General features: G+C 37.7%; 1 protein-coding gene across 5 annotated transcripts in view; it reads left to right on the forward strand.

The window, feature by feature from the left end:
• Positions 1-14523, forward strand: part of NAV3 (neuron navigator 3) — an 821282-nt gene that overhangs the window by 549143 nt on the left and 257616 nt on the right. The window lies entirely within an intron of this gene.

The raw sequence follows: 14523 nt of genomic DNA on the forward strand, positions 1-14523 counted from the left end.
AAATACATTTACCTTGAATTTAATAAGCTTTCTAATGTGAAAAGATGGAAAAAACTACTGAAAAATATACGGTTAGAGTGACATATTCTTAGGGAAAGCAGTTATTCCACAGGCATATAAAGGGCAGTGCAAGGACAAACACCTTGGAAAATGTAAAGTTACCTTTTTTATTGTTTATACCAACAGAGAAGATAGTATGGTGTCGTTGAAAATGCATGGGTGTTAGAGAGAAGCTGTTTCTAACCTGGCTCCTTGACTCACTGTTTATTGACTTAGGGCCAGTTGGTAAACTGATCTGATCTTCAGTTATCTCCTATGTAAAATGAATAGAGCAATGCCCATCTCATAGGATCCTTTGGAGAATAAATGATACAAAACCTGTAAAGTGCCTAGCACGTGGGAGTAAATGCTATACTGAGGTGGGATGCCCTTCATGACTTAGTGGGGACTGTGGCAATTAGATCAAAGCTGTATCTCTGAATCTTTGTGTCAGTAAATTTGCAGTGCAAGAGCTTCTGGTCCTTGGCTTAAAGGAAGCTGTTGCCTCCGTTAACCCTGAAGACACTCCTTAATTCAGCCATCAGTTCCAATTACCTGCTTTCCCTGAAGATGCCAGAGTAGCTACTCTGGGATGGCTCACTGCCACTGTGTTTGAAAATCTTTGAGCTGTGAACCACTGCTTTGCATTGGATTCTCTAATTGCTTTTCTGTTCGCTGGGCTCCTGTGAACATCCTGCTTCTCATGCGATCCTTTGATCTTTTAGTTACTCACCTACCTCTGCTTTCTGCTTCTGGGAAAATCTCTCCTCCGTGTTTGTTCTCACTTAGCAGTCCCCATGTGCCTGCTGTCTGTTGTTATCCTACAAAAGTATCAGTCTGACTTTCTTGATGTCAATGGGCCACCCCCAAGTACTTTGCCCTTGCAGGCCATGTGCCAACTTTGGCCCCTACCTTTGTCCAGAGTTGGCTTATCTCTTGTCAGCTTGGCAGGAGTACCTCAACCTATGTGTGGTCCAAAACCATCTTGTTACTTGCGGCTCTCTCTATGGGAATGATGGTAAATAGAGTTCATATTACTGATTTGAATTCAAAGTCTCACTGTATAGTTTTTCCCCCTAGAAAGCCAAAACATACTCTCAAAATATTCTCACTGATTTCTTGGAATACCTGAATGGTGATGCTTAGAAATCCGTTTTACTTATTTATGAAATATAGCATTACAGAATTTTCAAAATATAAAATTTAATATAAATTAGATAAACATAACAAATTAAATATAAATAGCATATACTTACAATAAATATATTTATATGGGGCACCTGGGTGGCTCAGTCGGTTAAGCATCCGACTTCAGCCAGGTCACGATCTCGCGGTCCGTGAGTTCGAGCCCCGCGTCAGGCTCTGGGCTGATGGCTCAGAGCCTGGAGGCTGTTTCCAATTCTGTGTCTCCTTCTCTCTCTGCCCCTCCCCTGTTCATGCTGTCTCTCTCTGTCCCAAAAATAAATAAACATTGAAAAAAAAAATTAAAAAAAAAATATATTTATAATAAAAATAAAATTAAAATCTTTAAAAAATTCCGTCCATCTAATCACCTTCATTCCAAATACTGGTATGCCCTGCATTTACTTCTAGTATTTTTTATATGCACATCTGAAGATGGGTTTATAGTCTACTTTTTTTTGCATCCTCCTTTTTCATTTTGCTGTACAAATATCGTAAGTTTTATTTTTCATGGCTACTCAGTATTTCATAGTGTGAATAAATAATACTTAGTAATAATTTCCCTATTATTGGATATTTCATTTTTGTTTTTAAATACCATGATTAATCTTATCAATGGTATTTTCTTGGCACAAAAATGCACATAAAGAGGAGAGTAAAGGAATGTCACAGGAGGATATGGCAAACATAAATCCAGTTTGAGAAATTAAAAAATACATTCTCTATCACTGCAGAATTCTACCAACTGGACTATGACAGTGAAGAATTCTGAATTTTAAAAGCCACTCTTTATGGGGCAAGTGTTGCTCAGTCGGTTGAGCTTCTGACTTAATTTCAGCTCAGGTCACGATCCCAGGGTCATGGGATTGAGCCCTGCACCGAAGTCTGCACTGAACATGGAGCCTGGTTGAGATTCTCTCTCTCTCCCTCTGCCCCTCTCCCCACTCAAGTTCTCTGTGTCTCTAAAATAAAAAATAATAAGAAATTAAAAACCCATTTTTTGTGTTTACATACATTTTAAGCCATTGAATTTAATTTCATATGCAGACGTCAGAATTAAAATAGAAGAGAGGCAGCGATGGATTGAGAAATTGATCATCTTCCAGGGGTGCCCGGGTGGCTCCGTTGGTTGAGTGTCCAACTTTTGATTTTGGCTCAGGTCATGACCTCACAGTCATGAGATTGAGCCCCACATCAGGCTCTGTGCTGACAGTGCACAGCCTGGGCTGACAGCCTGCTTGCGATTCTGTCTCTCTCCCTCTCTCTCTGCCCTTCTCCTGCTCACATACATTCTCTCTCTGTCTAAAAATAAATAAATAAACATTTTTCAAAAAGAAAAAAAATAAGAAGGACTATGATTATAACACCTACTCTGTTCAACTCAAAAGATTGTGGGGCACCTGGGTGGCTCAGTCGGTTAGGCGACCAACTTCAGCTCAGGTCATGATTTCAGGGTCCATGAGTTTGAGCCCCAAGTCAGGCTCTGTGCTGACAGCTCAGAGCCTGGAGCCTGCTTCGGATTCTGTGTCTCCCTCATTCTCTGCCCCTCCCCCACTCACGCTTGCTCTCTCTCTCTCTCTCTCTCTCTCTATCAAATAATGAATAAATGTTAAAAAAAAAGCGTATTGTGAGGAACAAAAGACGTGATCCATTTGTAAATTCTAGAGCAATTAGATGTAGAGATATTAGATGTTTAATACTTAGTCCTGTTTTCATCAATTTGTTGAAACAAGAAAAACACCAAAATATTATACCAAGTTTCAGGGATCCTGGATAAGAAAATTTAACCAATATATGCCCACACCCCCACCCCAGGACCAATAGTAACAAACTGAACAGAACTGCTGTGGGGGTCCAATCTTAGAACTTCAGAAAGAAGAGAGAGGAGTTCCTAGTGATGAAGAGCTTGTGCCCAAAAGATGTACATTCAATGAATTAATTAGAAGATTTCCAAGAATGAAGAGAAAGTCCTTGGTAAGGATTGTGGTTCCAGGACGTTGGTCTCTGGAAGGGAAATAGCAATATTGGGAATGGAAGTTAGGGGAGTGGTTCTTCAAAGAGTCTTTGGCTGCAAAGAGAGTGTCTCTGAAATTTAAATTAATGCCAGCCACGGGGTGCCTGGGTGGCTCAGTCAATTAAGCATCTGACTCTTGGTTTTGGCTCAGCTTATCACAGGTCTTGAGCTCAAGCCCCACGTTGGCTTTGTGCTGACAGTGGGGAGCGTGCTTGGGATTCTGTCTCCCTCTCTCTCCCTCTCTCTCTCTGCCCCTCCCCCTCTCGCTCTCTCTCTGCCTCTCTCTCAAAATAAATAAACTTAAAAAAATATTAAAAATAAATTAATTATTGCTAGTCTGTAACAGACTCCTAGATTTCAGTGGTTCCTCACAATAGCTGTTTATTTGTCATACACACAGTCCAAGGTGTTTCCTGGTTGTTGGGTGTGGAGTTGGGATGTTCTGTTGTGTACGGTTATTCAGAAACTCACACTGATGAAAACTGCCATTTTTATTATGTGGCTTTTATGTCCTGTTTAGGTATGTGTTTCCAGCCAGCCCGAGGACAAAGGGGATGAAGAATAAGGTGTGGGGTATTATATGGGTCAGGCTTGGAGGAGATTTCTATCACTCCAGCTCACATTCCATTGGTGAGAACTAGTCCACATGTCCCTACTTAAATGTAAGGAAAGGAAAGCTAGAAATGAAGTCCCTATCTGAGAACGGGGCACTGGGTGGGTCAGGGGGGCTCAGTCGGCTGAGCATCTGACTCTTGATTTCGGCTCAGGATTGAGCCCTGTCTCAGGCTACGTGCTCAGTGTGGAGATTCTCTTTCTCCTTCTGCCTCTCTCCTCTGCTCATGCTTTCTCTCTCTCTCTCTCTCTCTCTCTCAGGAAAAAAAGAAAAAAGTCCCTGTGTGAGAAATTCCTTGCTAGACATGTTCTATGCCTAGAAGGTAGAGCACAGATTTTGCCAAACAGCAGCTAAAGTGTAATAGGTTCTCTGACAAGGGGTGGCTGTGAGAGGACTGCCCGTCATAAGGAGGCTGGAGGGGCATTCCTGGTTGGATCAACTCTTTATAAAATGTGAGGAGTAGTTGTACAATCATCCATTGTCAAAAGACACAGATGAAGCATTATAACCTTTCTTGAAATAGACTAGGTAATACATCAGAAATGGACAGGGAAGAAGTTCAAGACAAGTTTATTTCATGGTAACAAATTAGTTTCTGTGTTTCATTAAGGCGATTTAAAAACAAAGAGTAGTCTCCCTCACTATGCCTGTGCAATATTATTTGAACTTATTGTATGTTTATTTTGGGGGAATGTGGTTTTGAATGTTATTCATGGGTAACATGTTATTGATTATAATAATGATGCCTTGCAATGTGTAACACATTTTGCTTTTGCAAATGTTTTCTACACAGTTAATCCTCATAACAATCCTATGAGAGAGGCTGAGTAGATAAGGATGTGATCCTTGCATGAAAAAAGAGGAAACTCAGGATCCTATAGTAAGAGGTGAGACTGGGAAAGGAGCCTAGAATTTCTCACTCCAGGCTCCGTACTTTCCACTTCTGAATCCCTTCACAATTTATCTTTTTTCTTGGAGGGGTTAGGAACTGAAGAACGTCAACTTAGATCAGCCTCCCTTCTTAGTGAGTTTAACTGACTGAGTCATCCATATTGGATGAATGTTTCACACAGCCTTTCACATACCTCTTAAGGAACAACTTCAATCACGGGAATAGGTTTTATAAGGAAAACAGACTGTAAAATTTGGTTTATGGGCTTGAACTTAAAATACTGGCCGATTTAGAATCTTTCATTGTTATTTGCTTGCATTTGTATAGAAATACAATATAAAATCACATGGTGAGAAAACTGTTTTTGTTCTCTTTTTTCCCATTTTATTTAATGTAATGCAATAATTTCTAAGGGCTTCAAACGGAATCCTTAGCAATCTGGCAATGGGGGTACATTTAAAATGGAAGAATTTCAGGAAGAAATACGGAGGTTTTTAAGGTGGCTGCTAGTGTGACGATTTCTAAAGTCTTGGTGCTCTCTTAGTTGTCAGGAGACTACTAACGTGGTTGTTTGATTCTGTGAGCTGTTTTACTTTGCACTGTGACAAAGCGGCACGGTCGCAGCCTTGGCTGATGGTCTTGAGTTACGTGGCTCTCTAGCCCCTACCCGTGGTGATTTGGAGTTATAGCATGTCACTGCAGGAAGAGAAACCACCTGCAGGAAGCGGACAGATAATTGTGTCTGAAGGGAGTGTAACTTGAATCTATCGAAGTGTCTTTATTTTATTTATTTATTTTTTTAAATTTATTTTCCCCTCAGAGTGTCTTTAGAAAACAGCCAACTGGATGGCAGATCTCACCATGTGTCATGCATGTACATGTGTGTGTATTTTATTATAATTTGTGATAGCTTCAAGCATTTCAAATTATTTATGGAAATAGAATATGTTCTAGTAAGGGTCAACAAAATCTTCTACCTAATGTTGCATTTGCTTAGAGTTACGTAACAAAAAAGGAAAGAAAGATGTCAAGAAAACAAATATTTTGAAAGGTCTCCTTTTTTCCTCCCAGAAATGTTACTCCTGCTGCCTCTCCATGGTTGGATGGATGTATTATAACCCCTAGGGTACTGCATTTGTATTTCCATTACTTTCCACTGTGGCTTTTTAGCACAGCAGGGAGTGTGTTCTCTCTCGGCTTCCAAGTTCTGTGTTTTCAGCCTCAGTAAATGTGAACTGCTCCTTCTTCACCTCTTTCTAAAGAAAGAAATGATTTTCTTTGGAAAAAAACTTTGAAATAAATGCCTACCTCGATCTCTAATAATTTAAAGGATTTAAAACATGAGGATGAATGTTTTGCAAAGAGCATTTATAATCAGTATTTTATGGGCTCCATGTGTTTTTCTTGGTAGCAAGAAACATTTAGGAGGTAAGGGGCAATAGTATATAAGCCATTAGTCTTTTGTTATCTTTCCCTTACAATGAAATAGCATTCTCTTTACATTAAAATACAATTTAAAGTGTTAGAAATTTGTGAACAGCATTCATTTATACCTTTGGTTCTTAAATACTAACACACAGCAGAATCACCTGGAGGCCATGTTAAAACTCAAATTACTGGCCCCCTTTCCAGAGTCTCTAAGTCAGTAGATCTGGGGTGAGGACTGATAATTTGCATTTCTAACAAGTTCCTACATGACTCTGATGATGTTGGTCCGGGAAGACTGAAAACCATTGGCTTACACTAAGCATTTTTCTATTAGTCAATTCCTCACTGCTAATTATTGGTATGTGATTAGAAATGCCCAGTTCAGAAGTCTAGAAACTCTGAAATGCTAAGACTTAGACATATTTATTCTCTCTTAACTTGATGTTTCATTAACATTATCTGCTCACATATTTTCTGCCATGTTATTTGATGTTTGAAGAGTGGTTGTTACTATTTACCTTGAATTCATTTGCATTATCAATTTATATCAATTACAGAGTGTGATAAAATGAAAGAAAAAGCAGCTCAGGGCACCTGGGTGGCTCAGTCAGTTAAGCATCCGACTTCAGCTCATGTCATGATCTCAGGTTCGTAAGTTCGAGCCCCACGTCGGGCTCTGTGATGACAGCGTGGAGCCTGGGGCCTGTGTCAATTCTGTGTCTCCCTCTCTCTCTACCCCTCTCCCACTCGCACTCTGTCTCTCTCTCTCTCTCTCTGTCTCCCTCTCTCTCTGAAAAATAAATAAACATTAAAAAATTAAAACAAAAAACCTAAATAAAACAAAACAGCAACAACAACAAAAGAATCTCAAGTAACATGCCTTTTCCCCCCTAGAAAAGTGTGAGTACTAAAAATTCTTTTAACTGTTTTTCTAAAATACTCTTTGGTACAGTTTAATATGCAGATTTTAGCTCATGTCACCTGCATTATTAGAATTTTGCAAGCTGTTAGGATGCATTCCCCATAGAGCATTCTATAAATGCCAGATGTGTGGCAGTCAGATAAAGGAGGTTTTTCACCATATTTTGAGATAGATGTCAGATACATTGGAAATAACTGTAGGAGGCTGGAATTAAGGAAGGCTCATAACTGAAATATTACCTTTTGTTTGGGCTGAGAGTGTGGCTTTTGAGCCAGAAAATCTGGGATCTATGCAGCACTTACTGTTGTGACGTGGGGAAAATACTTCACTTCTCTATTTCAAGATCCTCATCTCCAAATGGAATGGAGCTCGTAGGGAGCTTTGAGGATTGAGTGAGTTAAATGACTTTACATGTTTAAAACAGTGCTTTACTCTCAACACTATTATAAATAGATACTACATCTTGGAGAAAGAATTCTGTATAGCCCCTCCCCTCAGTCCTTTTTTTGTCATACTGCTGGTAGCAGTAGAAATGCAACTGAAGTTAAATGAAATAAAATCTAAGTTAATACTAGAATCATGCTACATAATTATAATATTCAACTCCTTTTTCAAGAATTCCCACAATGCCATATTGTCTGTAGAAGAAAAAGTCATTAATAGGCACTGTGCATTTAAGATAGGGTAGATGGTTCCTCATTATATATTTAATTTCTGGCATCGTGTTTGATAGATTGTCTATACTGATAATGAAATTGCCCAGGATGTTTGTTAACACTTAAGTTTAGGGGAGAAAATACTGACTCAGGAGCCAAAGTATTCTTTACATTTGGAGTAGTAAGGATTAGAGAGTGACATATATGTCTATGGCCATACCACCCTGAACATGCCTGATCTCATCTGATCTCAGAAGCTAAGCTAAGCAAAGCAGGGGTGGACCTGGTTAGTACTTGGATGGGAGAGTGCCATACATGGGCTCAAATGAATGCTGAGAAGTCTTCGCAAGAATATGGGAAGTGATGATTTTGATAAAGAGTCCGGTGGGTGCACTACCACTCAGTAGGTGAGATGGGGGAAGACTAGGCAGTCATTATTGCAGAGATCTAGTAGGTTCTCAAAATTGGCTAACCTGTTCCCTTTCTCCTCCCACCTTCCCTCCTCAAGGACAAACTATGTGTCTTATCCTTTTAGTGTTGACTGTAATACCCAGCATAGCTCTGCTCAATCATTGTTGGCTGGTTTGAGTTGCTAATAGGATGCCACAGTTTATATATGGCCTCAGTTATTTTTCTCTGTAAAGAAACCACAGGTGAAAAAAATTAGAACATACTATAGTTTGCATAATAAGCCCCATCCTTTCTTTTCCTACGAGCTTACACTGAGGTCTATATCTGTTCATCTAACAGATCTAACATCTAACATCTATTCATTATAGTCCAAGCTAATAATTTGTGGCTATAAATTTAAACAGATAAATATCAATATAATTTTGGTTCCAGTAAAATCTGAAACTTGAATTAAGGGGTGCATTTTATAGCCACATATCAAGGAAGAGGATGGGTAGGATTGCCTGCATCAGAGTTGAAAATATTGATGTTGATTACTTGTTCCATCTGGCTTCTGGTCACAATAAGTACAACAGACAGTTTAGGTGTATTCTTAAATAGGAATTAACTCAAAGAACTGGGAAACTTAAATGCACTAATAATGGAAAGTGATATTTATGCATGTAAATGAAGTTTAGTCATGTTTACTTAAGACTGGTAATCCCTTCACAGGGAATATATTATTAGTACTATATGTGACGTGAACTGGAATTTTAATATATTCATCAGCATTAGGGCGTTTTCATCTTTGCAAATGAAATCAAACCTTTTTTTTTTTTAAAAAATATGAAAGGTATTGGGGTACCTAGTTAGCCCGGTTAAGTGTCCAACTCTTGATTTCAGCTCAGGTCATGATCTCACGGTTCATGGGATGCAGCCCCATGTCGGGCTCCATGTGGAGCCTGCTTGGGATTCTCTCTCTCTCACTGTCTCTTCCTCTCCTCTGCTCATGCAGGTTCTCTTGCTCTCTCTCTCTCTCTCTCTCTCTCTCAATAAATAAATAAATAAATAAATATTTTAAAAAATTAAATAAGAATTAAAACATTAAAAGATTATTTATATTTTCTTAAAACCTAAAAATGAAGGCATTTTTAGAGTACTATTATATTAACCTGTCAAGATCACCACACACAACTGTACAACTCTAAGTGTATCCTTAATATGGATCACCTAAAGATGGTCCTATTATAGGCTAGAAGCCAGACTTTTTTTTGGAGCCTAAGTAGGAGACACCATGATTATAATTTTCTCATATGCCTCCCAATTTTCCTCTTTAATTGTATTTACCTCCTTCTGCAGGATCAAATTACCAGGCAGGGAATATGTGCAGTCATTCTTTTTCTCTGCTTGCCAAGTGGCATTTTATGTAATTGTCCCATATCAGCTTCTCCAGCCCACTCTCTCTTACCTGCAGGTGTGAGGTTCTGTGTCACTTACGCAGGATATTCAACTGTCAGGTAAACTGAGTGATTTCTCTAGTGTTAAAAGTTACTCTTTTCTCATTAAAATATACATTAAAAAATAATAATTTTCTTGAAGTTTCCTTTTGCCCCTGACTTTCACTCCATTTTATTCTGACTTCTTTTTGATCTGTTTATCTAGTACCGACAGTTTATTTCAGAGGCTTTCATAAAGCATTTGGTAACCCGCAACTCTGTTCATATATACGCACAATCCTTAACGTCCTGGGGGATTCACTATAGGCTCCCCACTGGCCAGCTGGTTGATGGACTGGGTACCTTGAACTTCAATGCCTATTGGTCTTAGGTATGATCATTGTAGTCAGAGAAAGAGTTTCCATTTGGGGCTGGAATGAGGGTGGGAGATACACCACCCTGCATTTCTGAAAAAGAAGGAGCCTAGAAGGGAAGACAGTTGCTCAAGTCTTTATATCAGGAAGCATAATTTCACTTAACCTCCGGTTTTCATTCCCATGTCTCCACCTTCCTGTCTGACTGGTAAGTCAACGCTGGATTTTCCCTGGTCAACATTTACTGGCTCTTGATGGAGCGAGGGGGAGGCACGTAACCATAGGCCTCTTCACTCTGGTCCACCCCACCTTCCATCTGGTCTGATGCCCACACTTCCTGAGCTCTTCTGGGGTTCTGTGGGAAAATCTGTTTACATTGCTCTGATATCTCCCTCTGCAGGCTCCTGTGGTTTATTCTTCCTTTGTTCCCCTTTGCTAAATCATTTATCATTCTTTCATCGGTTTTCTGTGTCCACGTATTGTGGTCATGGGAAATAGAGTTTGAGTTTTATTTACTTATTTAATTAATTAATTTATTTATTTGTATTCTGGCTGTCTGGAGGGAAATTTTCTAGAAAATACAGGGCAGAAAAGTACTGCACCTTCTAGAAAGTGGAAGTCTTACACTAGCCTCTTAAGTAGGCTCCCTTTGTTCAGTTTTTCTCTGCTCGAAACTATCCTCCATAGCGGCACCAGAGCGGCAGTTAGAAACTCGGCCAGAGCTATCATTTTTATATCCCTATATATAAATAAGCTAACATTCACCTAAAAATATTGAGGCAGCCCTCTTATATTTATATATGACTCCACCTGATTCCTATTCTCTTACTTCTAGTCTTTCTATGTGCCTCTTCCCCATGCTGTGACCAAATGGAATTATTCAATATTCAGTGAATTCTGCATGCTGTTTCATACCTGTGACCCTTTGTAGATTTCGTTATTCCTGTATCTGTCGGTAGAATATGCTTTCCCCTTCTTTCTGCTTATCAAAGATCATCGTTTTGTGTGCCTTTCCTCAATCTTCATTCTTCTAGAACCTTCATAGCCGTACCTTCCTCTTTTCTTTCCTTTTCTTTCTTTCCTTTTCTTTCTTTCCTTTTTGTTTTTCCGTTTCTTTCTTTCTTTCTTTCTTTCTGCCACTTTTCTTGAAGCCAATTCACTTTTAAAAAGAATACATTGGCTTCATAAAGAGGCTCTTTTTCTGAAAGTAAATGGAGCTCTTGGGTGATTTTTAGGTAGGAAGGTAAATTACTTGATCAGATTTGCATTTTAAAGTCATCACTAGCAATAGTGTATAAAACAGTTTATTGCTTAGCCTGCCTACATTCAGACTGTTTATAGGACTGGTAAAGCAATTTGGGTGAGAGATGATGAAAAGCTGAACCAGGGTGATTATAGCAGTAATGGGGCAGAAGGGTCAAGAGGCATTCAGGATATAGAATGAACAGAACTGGGTCAGAGATTGGATATGAGAAATAAAGAAAAAGTTAGAGGAAATTATCAGAATCAATTTTATGTTTTCTTTAGAGTTTTCTTGCCTTTATAGACCATTCACGAATTTTCTGGAGTTGTTGAAACTTTAATAGTCACTTTTAAATCAACCTTTAAACTTGAAAAAAAATTTTTCTCACACAAACTTAAAGTTTTATTTTTTTGCAGAATCCCCGAAGATTTAGATGGAAAAGTGAATGCTTTTCAGTACTTTTGGGGGTTATAATTAATGGTTATAAATTTAATGACCCCTCTAAGAAGTTGTTTTATACATTTTATTCAATTTATTTAAACTATACAGAAACTTAATTTTTTAAAACAATTTTTATTACTGAAGAATAGCTGATGTACATTGTTATATTCGTTTCAGGTGTATAGCATAGTGATACAACACATTTATACACTACTTAGTGCTCACCATGACAAGTATACACCATACAACATTATTACAAATTATCGACTATACTCCTAGTGCAATACTTTTTATCTCTGTGACTTATTTATTCCATAACTGGAAGTTTGTACCTCTTAATCCCTTTCACTTATTTTACCACCCCCCCACTGTTTTCCCCTCTTGCAACCACTAGATTATTCACTGTATTTGTGGATTTGTTTCTGTTTGTTCATTTGTTTTGTTTTTTTAGATTTCGCATATAAGTGAAATCACAAGATGTTCATCTTTCTTTGTCTGACTTATTCCACTTAGCATAATAACCTCTAGGTCCATCCACGTTGTCTCAAATAGTAAGATCTCATACTCTTTTATGGCTGAGTAATATTCCGCATATTTCTCTATCCATCTATCAACAGAAACTTGAGTTGGCTATTATAAATAATCCTGCAACAAACTTAGGGGGCATATATCTTTTGAAATTAACATTTTCATTTTCTCTGAGTAAATACCTATGTGGAATTACTGGATCATATGGTATTTTGATTTTTAATTTTTTGAGAAACCTCCATACTGTTTTCCACAGTGACTGTGCCAATTTACATTCCCACCAACAGTGTATGAGGATTCCTTTTTCTCTACATCTCTGCCTGCACTTGTTATTTTTTGTGCTTTTGATATTAACCATCCTGACTGGTGTGGTATCTCATTGTGCTTTTGATTTGCATTTCCCTGATGTCGAGGATATTTTTATGTCTTTTGCCATCTGGATCTTACCTTTGGAAAAGTGTCTATTTAGGTCTTCTGCCCATTTTTAAATCAGATTGTTTTCTTTTTGATGTTGAGTCCTACACGTTCTTTATATATTTTGGATATTAACCACTTATCAGAATTAATTTGAAAATGTCTTCTCCTGTTCAATAGGTTGCCTTTTTATTTTGTTGATTTTTTTCACTATGCAGAAGCTTTTTATTTTGGTGTGATCCCAATAGTTTATTTTTGCTTTTGTTCCCCTTGTCTGAGGAGACATATCCATAAATATGTTGTTAAGGCCAGTGTCAAAGGCAGAGACTACTGCCTGTATTTTCTTCCAGGAGTTTTATGGTTTCAGGTCTCACACTTAGGTCTTTAATCCATTTTGAGTATATTTTTGTGTATGATGTAAGAAGCTGGTCCAGTTTCATTCTTTTGGAGATAGCTGTCCATTTTTCCCAGCACCATTTATTGAAGACTGTCTTTTCCCCCATTTCATATTCTTGCCCCCTTTGTCATAGGTTAATTGACCATAGACACCTGGGTTTATTTCTGGGAAGTGGATCCTGTTCCATTGATCTATGTGTCTTATTTTGTCCCAGTACCATACTGTTTTGATTAGTATGGTTTTATAGTATATCTTGAAATCTGGAATTGTGATACCTCCAGCTTTGTTATTCCTTTGCAAGATTGCTTTGGCTACTCAAGGCATTTGGTGGTTCTATACTTTTTTAGTTTAGAACTAAACTATATTTGTTTTAGTCCTGTGATTTTGATATAGATTTCACTGAATCTGTAGTTTGGTTTGGGGAGTACAGACATTTTAATAATACTAATTCTTCTAATCCATGAACATGGTATATCATTCCATATTTTTGTGTCTTTTTCAATTTATTTTATCAGTGTCTTAAAGTTTTCACAGTATAAGTCTTTCACTTCCTTGGTTAAATTTATTCTTAGATATTTTATTCCTTTTGGTGCAATTATACAGAGATTGAGAAACTCCATAAAGAGCCAGCATTTACCTTGATGTAAAAACAGAAATAAATCAGCTGAGTTCAACCATTTACTTGGTGAATCTGTTACATATATTATGATGATCTCAACATTACCAAAAGCTTTGAATGGGTTCACTTCCTACTAATACCACGTGGTCCTCAGTATTGAGAATTCTAGGTCTGTAAGGGTCATGAAATTTGACTCAGTGGATCTGGTGGTCATGTTAGTTCTGTAACATCAACGAAAGATTCAGTCTGTGATTGGCTTTTTAAACTAAAAATAGCATGTCTTATGTCTTAATTCCATGTTGTAATTTTCCAGCCTTCTTTATCCAGTATTGCATACATTCATGAGTTTTTGAGTACTAAACTTAGATGTGCAAAATTACAACTTTTAAAAATAATAAATATGTAGGCCCACCTCCCAAGCCTTTCTTTATGTGCAGTAGTAGAAAATTTATTTCTCCAAATGCAAGATAATTCAGTCACTTCTGGTTTAAAGTTCAGTCTTGAGGAAAAAGTTCATTCAGTTCCAGATTCTTCCCCTTCCCCTGTGCATCTTTTCTCCCTGGAATGACTGATTCAGGTTGGTAAGCATGGTTACTAATGATCATAGCACCATGATAGTTTTCATCTTTGTGGGAAGAATACTTATGTCACAGTCACACTTCCCTGATCTATTTATTTGTTAACTTTATGTAATTTGTCTTACACTGCTTTCTAAGATATAGAAGGCTAGTTATTGCCATTGAATTTCTTTGTTTTCGACCCAATTTCTATCTGTTAAAGATTTAAAAAATCCTATATGATTTCTCAAAGTTGATAATTTGAACACATCAGAGAGTAGTATTTTATAGGGATATATAACTACTGCTTGAATGTTGGGAAAAAAACTAATGTGTATAAATATGTGCAGGGTTAAAACTAGCTCAGCTAGTATGTAA

Source organism: Panthera onca, chromosome B4 (genome assembly GCF_046562875.1).
Source record: "Panthera onca isolate mPanOnc1 chromosome B4, mPanOnc1 haplotype 2, whole genome shotgun sequence".
Classification (NCBI taxonomy): Eukaryota; Metazoa; Chordata; class Mammalia; order Carnivora; family Felidae; genus Panthera; species Panthera onca.